This window comes from Camponotus floridanus, unplaced genomic scaffold (assembly GCF_003227725.1).
Source record: "Camponotus floridanus strain SB8 unplaced genomic scaffold, Cflo_v7.5 scaffold348, whole genome shotgun sequence".
Lineage (NCBI taxonomy): Eukaryota > Metazoa > Arthropoda > Insecta > Hymenoptera > Formicidae > Camponotus > Camponotus floridanus.
In genome coordinates, this window is record NW_020229490.1 from 81812 (window position 1) to 89663 (window position 7852).

Sequence of the window (7852 nt, forward strand, 5' to 3'; positions counted from 1 at the left end):
GACGCCGTAAATAAAACAAATTTCACCGTGGAAATGCCGTCAAAAAAACAACGAAATTCATGTACTCGCGTTCTGAGGAACCGGGATGTTCTCGTGCGAGCCGCGGCGGAGCGGAGGCCGTTTCGATATCTCGATAGATTGGGCGCCAGATGCGGTCTTTCACGCATCACGTTTTCCACAAACTACAAAGAACGCGAAAAATAATAGCCTGCTTCGCCACGGGCCGACTAGCTCGCCTAACGATAGAGGAGAGGAGTTGTTAGAGAAAGTCAATTGATTATGCGAGACTTCAATAATTCGAAATACGACAGACTCAACGACAGAAATCGACAATCACGAGAGACTAGCACTCAAATAAATTACGCGAATTTAACAAAGAAATATAACACATTTATTAGTAAAGAAATAATATAAAAGAAAAATGTAATAATGAACTTGAATAACAAATCAAACTGAAAACGATTCACAATAAATTCGAACAAAATACGAAAGCGAAATGTACAATCCAATTAATCCTGGCACGAATAATAAGACGGTATTTTGAGCAAATATCTGTTCGACAACCAAAACGAGAGCGCTAAAACAATCCTGTTGCTTATCCGAGCCCGTTTTTATGGCCGGAGTTCGCTGGACTGAGCGAGACTTTACGGAATACAAAGAATTTTCGGCACGGAAATATTCGCGGATAATATTCACTCAAACGATATCGTAATTTCGGCAGCCAGATCGACAACTTATCGCTACGGGACTTTTCCTCGCAATTTCCTAGTTCGCAAAACAAAACGACAGCTTAATAATTGGGCAGCATAAGTAACCATAGATCGAAAATACTTAATACATTTGCGAAGACGGATCATGTAGGCGACAGGCGAACGATATTCTCGAATTTCGATAGCCGACGGCGGTCGGAGATTTTTCTCCGCCGACGTTTCGCCTCTTTCTTCCGCGCAAGCAGCTCAGGTTTCACTCTCGATTCTTTGGCGATTATTTCGCACCGCGACCAATTCGGCAGATACAAATTATCGTTTATTACGCACTATTCGACGGCATAATAAACGCGACGAAGACGCAAATATTCTATTAGCCTTTATTACGCTCTATTCGGCGGCGTAATAAGCGCGACAAAGACGCAAACACTCTAACGCTCACACTACCATAAAAATACCATAAACGCTCATACGCACTCTTAACAATGGACGACGACATACACGCAATCAGAACATCCAAAATCGCCCGGAGATACTTTACGGAATATTCTACGCGGCAACGACAGCGGTACGACAACACGGGCGGTATTCGCTTTCGCGATCCTTCGCGCACGCGGTCGATATTCGGCGGTCGATAGCTACGCGTACGGAACAACCGAAACCCGGAGAGAGACGAACGTTGCCTTATCAATCTTATGCCTACGACGCGAGTGTCCGCTTTTCCCTCGGTCGCTTGCCTCTGATCGCCCGAAAATTCACAAAATATCACCGTCTCGGCACTATGCCTGAGCGGTCGCGAAACACGAAAATGGCGACGGCGGCAGAACGGCCGACCCGCGGACCGAATCGCGCGTGTCACAAATAGAAGATGGGCAACCTCACCGACAATGCTTCTTCCTGCTGGGAATGGTCCTCGACCTCGTCCTCTACGGATATCTCTCAAAAACGGCGACGACACACAATAACGACAACCAATAATCTAGAGCGACTAATGAGCTCGAGCTCCCGCACCAGAATGATCCCTGGATCTTTCCGGCCCGGGGTCGATAGCGGCGTCAATGACCGCTTGGGGTGCGCAGCCCCGCGACCAATCGGCTCGCGACACGCGAGAGATCCTGGCGCCTCGCGCCACGCGCGGTGTCCTAGCGCTTCGCGCGAAATTAATTTAATTTGAACTTTCTGCTGTCGCGGGCCTATTTACAAGGGCCCGATGGAGGTTCCGCTGTCGTTTGTCCTCCTCGGAGGATAGCGTTGATCGGACTTCCGTCCCTCTTTCTGGGACGCGGGCGATTTCTCCCGGTAGCGTCCCTTGCTAAGTATTTTCCAGGCGCTACAATCTCCTCCGTTCGCTGTCGCCGAGCGTCTTGACGCAATCTTCCTCGATGTGCTTCCGGTCCTCCGGATCTTCTCCGGCGAGGTGCCCGTTATGACAAACGGTTATGACAAACGAAAAATATCGATACAATTAATAAAAATGCTCACAAAATAACGATAGCGCTCGTCTCTCCGGGGATTTTCGATAATGCTCTCTCGAGGTTGATTCTGGCGCGGCCGCTCGGCCCGCGCCCCGTGAAAATCTCGGAGCGGATGGACGCGCTACAGGACGGCAACGTCACAATATATATATATATATATATATATATATATATATATATATATATACATATATATATATATATATATATATATATATATATATATATATATACATATATATATATATATATATATATATCAATCGTATACTTTGACGACGATTTTTCGTAACCATTGGCTATTTCGACGACTTTTGGCTATTTTGACGACGGTAGTAAAAATTTTTACCGATAAATCGTATACTTTGGCGACGTCGTCAAACTAATCCGAAACGGAGAATAGATTAATTTGATGTCATTGTATACTTTGACGACACTATATTTATCTTTTGGCGATTTTGACGACAATAAAACAATTTAACAAAGAATTGAAAATATAATATTCGACATATAATAAAATGATTTTTTTTCATTAAAAATAACTTAAATGACTTAAACTGATTTAAAATGACTTATTTTGACGAGATTTAAGAAATACTCTTTTGTCTCATATTTTTAAAAAAAGATACATATAATACATATAACACAACATGCTGCCTTAAGTATGACATGTTAAGCACTAATTTTTCTGATGTATTCACTAATTAATTAACAGTACAAGTGGTCTTTCAATATTCCAACATGTTAAAAATATAAAATCGTTTATATTTCAAGAATCTCTGCAGATGAATGAATGGGCGTTGATCATTCCATTACATAACACAAGATTCTATTAGCGGAGACTATAATATTAAGCTCTCGCTTAACAGATTCTCATGGTTTGTAATGGATTTCCTCTTGACACTCTGTGCATTTTGGATCTGTGCAAATTATATTCATTTATCTCGTACTGTCTTCTGCTAAAATAGAAATAAACATAATACAATATTAATAAGCAGTGTGATGAAAAGATATCTTTTGAATTGCAATCTTACCTGTATAATCCTCATAATAACTCAGGCTTCTCTTGGACTCAACAAACAATTAGAAAACAGAATGAAAATATTTCACCAATGCTGTAATTACACTGTATTTATCCCAGCACTTATATGTATTGCACAGCATGCATTATTTCTAGCAAAGATTCCACTGTAAATACAAAAAATTAATGAATTAAAAAATTATTAAATTTATGTTAAATATTCTTTATTGTTACCTATAAACTATGAAAATATAACAACAATACTCATCTTTAATTAAATATGTCTTGCATATACATCCACTTGTCTCACGTTACTAAAATACTCGCGTAGATTAGGTAAGATTGCTTATCCAATGTCACATCGTAAAAAAGGCCAATATACTATAAATTTTTCCAAAAGTTTGATACTAAGAACACACAAAATATAATGTTAAAACAAGAACGAACGCGAGGTTAGGATATATGTCATATCTGGAGTAAGCATTCTAGATGAACGTTCTGTTACAATATTTCTATTATTTAAATAACGAATTATTATTTATATAAAAATCAAAAAAATGATAAATTATTTAAATAAAAATATTACATAGCGTTCTTCTATGCCTACTTCGGGTAGAACTCTACTGTAGATATGACAGATAATCCTAACCTAACCTAACCTCGCGTTCGTCCCTGATTTAACATCATATTTTGTATTTCTAGTATCATGCATCTGAAAGTTTACAGAATATTGCTTCTTCTCTTATGATATAACGATGGATAAATAATTTTTGCTGAAATACGCGAGTATTTTAACAATTTGAGACAAGTAAATGTGTAAAACTCATTTAATTAAGAGGGAGTTTTATTGTTAAAATTATTATGATTTATATTTATAAATAATAATAAAGATTCTGATACACATGCTTCATAATTTAATTAATCAATTTTTTTCTATTTGCAGTGGAATCTTTGCTAGAAATAATGCATGCTGTGCAACACATACAAATACTGGGATAACTTGCATTTTATTTTCTTATTGTGTGTAAAACCTAAACAAATCCTGAATTATTAGGATGATAATTATATGGGTAAGATGCAGTTCACACAAAAGATATCTTCTCATCATGCTTTTTATTAATAATGTGTCATGTTTATTTTAGCAGAAAACAGTGATAAGAATTTGCAAATCACAGATCTAAGATGCATCGTGTGTCAAGAGGAAATCCATTAAAAAGCACGAGAATCTTTTAAGCAAGAGCTAATATTGAAGTCTCCGCTAATAGAATCTTGTGTTATGTAATGGAGTGATCAATGCCCATTCATTCATCTGCAGAGATTCTTGAAGTATTAATAATGTTATATTGTTGACGATTAGAAGATTTGAAGACAACTTGTACTGCTATTCAATGAATATGTCAGAAAAGATAGTGCTTAACATGTCATACTTAAACTCAGCATACTGTATTATATATATATTACATGTATCTTATGTACATACATGTAAAAATCTGTTAATTTTTATTTTAATTATTTATTAAATTTACATTTATATTGGACAATGTGTTTATACATATAACATTCTGGGGAAATATATCTGTATCACTGTGATAATTATTTTGTAATAATTATACAAAAAAAATTTTACATGTATGTATGTATGTACCGTCATAATGCTATCTTGAAATATGATATTAAAATAATTAAATCTTTACAATTGCATATCTATATTTCTCGTATTGTATACTGTCTGTAAACAGAATTGTACTTTACTCTTTTGCAAATAAAATTTCACATAAGTCGGGGTTTTGTGAGATTTCAAGTGCGAAAGAATACACTAAAATTCTTAATTTACATGCAACACATACAAGAGAAACATTAATATGCAATATAAAAATTTAATTATTCTAATACCATATTTCAGGATATGCATTAAGTAAGATGGTTCATACATACATGTAAATTTTTTCGTATAATTGTTACAAATATAATTATTACAGCAATACAGATACATATTCCCAAAAAGTTATATGTACAAACACATTGTCCAATATAAATGTAAATTAATTAAATAATTAAAAATAAAAAATTAACAGGTTTCTACATGTACATAAGATACATGTAATATATATAATGCAATATGCTGCCTTTAAGTATGATATGTTTAGCACTATTTTTCCTGACATATCTACTGAATAACAGTACAAGTTGTCTTCAAATCTTCTAATTGTCAACAATATAAAATCATCAATATTTCACAAATCTCTGCAAATGAACGAATAAGCGTTGATCATTCCATTACATAACACAAGATTCTATTAGCGGAGACTATTATATTAAGCTCTCGCTTAATAGATTCTCATGGTTTGTAATGGATTCCCTCTTGACACTTGGTGCATCTTGGATCTGTGATTTACGAGTTATTATAAATCTATCATCGTCTTCTGCTGAAATGAAAATAAACATGATGACAATATTAAGAAGCAGCGTGATAAGAAAATATCCTTATGTACCAAAATCTTTTATCTGTCATAATAACTTACGCTTTTTTTAGATTTAATGAAAGATAAAATAACATAATGAAAAAATTTCCTAATGTAATTACACCGAATTATCCCAGCACTTAAATGTGTGATACACAGCATGCATTATTTCTAGCGAAAATTCTGTAAATAGAAAAAAGTTGATTAATTAAATCATTATTAAACTTATGTTAAATACACTTTATTATTACTTACAAACTATGAAAACATAACAATATACTCCCTTTTAATTATTTATGCCTTACATATACGTCCGCTTATCTCACGATGCTAAAACGTTCATGTATAAGCTCAGATTGCTTATTCATCGTAATATAGTAAGAAGGGTCAATAGTTTATATACTTCCAAATGTTTCATACTAAAAACACAAAATATTTATACAGGGATGAAAGCAAGGTTAGGATATCTGTCATCTGGAGTGAACATAGAAGAACGTTATGCTAGAATATTTTTAATATGTAAATAATAAATTATTATTTAGTGAAATGTAGAAAATAATTTAATATTTAAATAAAAATATTCTTCCATAGCGTTCTCCTACAATGCCTACTCCAGATAGGACAGATATTCTAACCTCGCTGTTCATCCATGTTTTTATAAGACAATCTGTGTATTTTTAGTGTGAAACAATTGAAAGTTTATGGGATATTGCTCCTTCAAACGATATACAATGTTGCTTATATATATACAAAACGTCACACACGCGACAAATACTTTTCGGCGCGGTATCATATGTCGCGGCTCATAAGAAGCAGTGGACTGCACGCTTCGAGCGGCGAGTGAAGACTGAGGAGAGATCGACATGCGATATATGAATCATATGATACTACGCCGAAAAATATTATCACATTACTTTTTCAGCGATAGGAAAATGTCGCGTGTAGGACATCCTGCCTATATACACATTGTACATTTACAATGATACCATTCAAGGATTCAAGATTTATTAAAGAGAGAATGACGAATACACGCTCATTTATACACGCTCATTTATACACGCACGATTTATGTTTCCTAAATTGTTTTATAAACAGCGTGGAGCTATTTATCATTTGCAACTTGCATACGTATTCATTTCAATTTTAACATGTAGTTTATAACATTAATACTACTTAATTTAACATGAAATTTATCACAATTCGGTATGCGCGTGAAATAAAAAGAAAAAGAAATAAAAAGAAAGGGATAGTGAGAGGAAAATAGAGAAACGGAAAGAGATAAATGTATATATAATTTGATCATGAGCATACTTGCTTATTAACGCATACGATGCATGTGAAGCAAGAAATAAATTTATAATTCACGACACGCATTTCCTAGATTTTCTGTCGCTTCATACACATTGTCCGTAAATCAGAAAAAGTATCATATGATCAAATTAAATACATATATCTCTCTTCGTTTCTCTATTTCGCTACCTATCCCTTTTTCTCTCTTCCTCTCTCTTTCTTTCACGCGCACACCGAATTGTGATAGATTAAGTAGTGTTAATGCTAAACTATATGTTAAAGTTGAAATTAATATCTCGGGAAGCTGCAAATGATAAAAGGCTGCACGCTGTTTATAAAACAATTTAGAAGCATATAAATCGTGCGTTCATGAACGTATTCGTCGTTCTCTCTTTAATAAATCTTGAATGGAATCATTAAAATGGACAATGTTGTGTATATATGCAAGGTGTCCTACACGCGACACGCGACATCATCATGTTCACGTCATTATATCCTATCGTCGAAATAGCAATGTGACAAATACTTTTCGGCGCGATATCATATGTCGCGTCTCTCCTCGCCGCTCGATGCGTTCGGTCTTCTTACGCGCCGCGACATATGATACCGCGCCAAAAAGTACTTGTCATTTGCAACTTGCCTACATGTTAATTTCAACTTTAACATGCTGTTTAACATTCATACTGTCTATTTTAACATGAAATCCGTCACAATTCGGCGTGCGCGCCAAAGAAAGAGAAAGATAGAGAGAAAGTGATAGAGAGAGAGAGAGAAAGAGAGCGAAATAGAGAAACGGAGAGAGATGTAGGTATATATAATTTACTTTCTGATTAACGCGTAAGACGTATAAAGCGACGGAAAATGTATAAAATGTGTGACGTGAATAAATTTTTTTAA